The sequence below is a fragment of the Triticum aestivum genome, chromosome 2B, assembly GCF_018294505.1.
Source record: "Triticum aestivum cultivar Chinese Spring chromosome 2B, IWGSC CS RefSeq v2.1, whole genome shotgun sequence".
Taxonomy (NCBI): Eukaryota; Viridiplantae; Streptophyta; class Magnoliopsida; order Poales; family Poaceae; genus Triticum; species Triticum aestivum.
Window position 1 is genome coordinate 6,736,097 of NC_057798.1, and position 1,839 is coordinate 6,737,935.

Consider the following 1,839-nt stretch of genomic DNA (forward strand, 5'->3'; position numbering starts at 1 on the left):
GGAGACGATCACCGTTGGGACCTCGCCGAGCATAAGGTGCATCAGCAGCCCATGCCGTCAAGACATCTCCATCATCTTGCGGTGCGGGAGCATGCTGGCGACGTGGTGGAGGCTGCCGATGAAGGGAAGAGTCCATGGCCCAGGAGGCAGCTGTGGCTTTCTCTTGCCCCCGGAGAGCTTGCGAAACCAGAGGGCCACAAGCGTGCATAGAGCTATGGAACACAAACTTAACCAGCCCTCCATGGCAGGCTCCAAGCTGTTAGCAAGTGCAGCTTGGAGTGAGACCCGGTATATTTATGTGACCACCTACAAGTTCTGTTAAGACTCTGGACCTGCTGACTCATGAACTGCCTAGTGTATGCAACTATATACAAGTAGAGACTTATTGGTGTAGAGAACTAAATTGGTGGCGGCTAGATTGTTGATGACAAAATTTAAAGATAGTATGACAAAATTTAAATTATTCGCGGCTAGATTGCTGATGACAAAAATAGTGTACAATACTAGACCTCTTTCTTCGCTCTAAATTATATAAATTCATAGGTTTGCTATCAGGCATAATTTACCATCATCATCAAATGTACTTTGGTCGTGTTGTATGTATTAGCTCCATAGTTTTAAATAGCCGGCTAGAGCTCCGCTATAGCTGATTTGGAGGCCCGTCACTATTTTCCATAGCCCCCTATTTAAAACATTGATTAGCTCATGAACTTTTCTACAGAGAAATTTAACAAGGGAAAACACAAGAACTTCGATTACTTTGAAATGGAGAAAGTGGAGTTCGATGCTTCTAATGACTTTTGCACTAAGACTAGCCACAGTGGGAGTAACTTCGGTAGTAACATCGAGTCCAACTCAGCAAATTTGCTTATGTGGCAGTGAGTTAATGAGGAGAGATGTAGTACTAGTAACTTAGCTAGTTACTGTAACATCACATGTCCCAATGCAATATGAGTCTATAACCTAATAAATGAAGCTTTGCATGTTACCACACTTATGTTACTATCCATTATTGAGGTAGTAACATAGTCTAGGGATATGTGTATGTTACTACTGTATGTTACTCTCCATTGTGGCTAGTCTAAGGCTGGTCACAATGGGCAAGAACATAAGCTAGTAACTTCACATTTCCCTAGACTATGTTACTACCACCATAATGGGTAGGAACATCTATGTAGTGTCATGCAACGATGTATTTATTAGGTTATAGACTCATTGTTTATTGAAGTGTGTGATGTTCCGGTAACTTAGCTAGTTACCACAAGCACCTCTCTCTTCACTAAATACGTGCCACATAAGCAAAGTTGTATTGAAGTGTGTGATGTTACTCCTAAGTTCCTCCCCACTGTGACCAGCCTAACCTAGGGAGACCAATTTGCAATCTTAGCAGCCCAAACTTTCATACTCAGTTAGCAGCCAGAGAAGAGAAAGCGGCCCAAACTTTCATACGCAGCTAGCAGCCAGAATAGAGAAACCTTCTCTGCCGGAAGCTTCGCCACATAGCCGCCAGAAAAAGAGCATGTATGTTTTAGTATTAAAAGATACGTCCGGCGGAAAAAACAACTTCTATGCTTTTTGAAGGAAGATGCAGTCACAAACCAAACCAGACCAATAGTCAGAAGCTTCACCACATAGCTTCTGTTTTTTTTTGTGCAAGATGCTTGAGTTCATGATGCCCGTGCTAAATTTGGTGAAGTTTGGACATTCGATGAGCCATGTCAAAAAACACAAAACGACCTCCGAACAGTGCAGAACATCAAACTTCCTCAAATGCTTGATTGTTTTTTGCAAACAGATCCTAAAATGTCCAAACTTCACCAAATTTGGCACGGACATCTC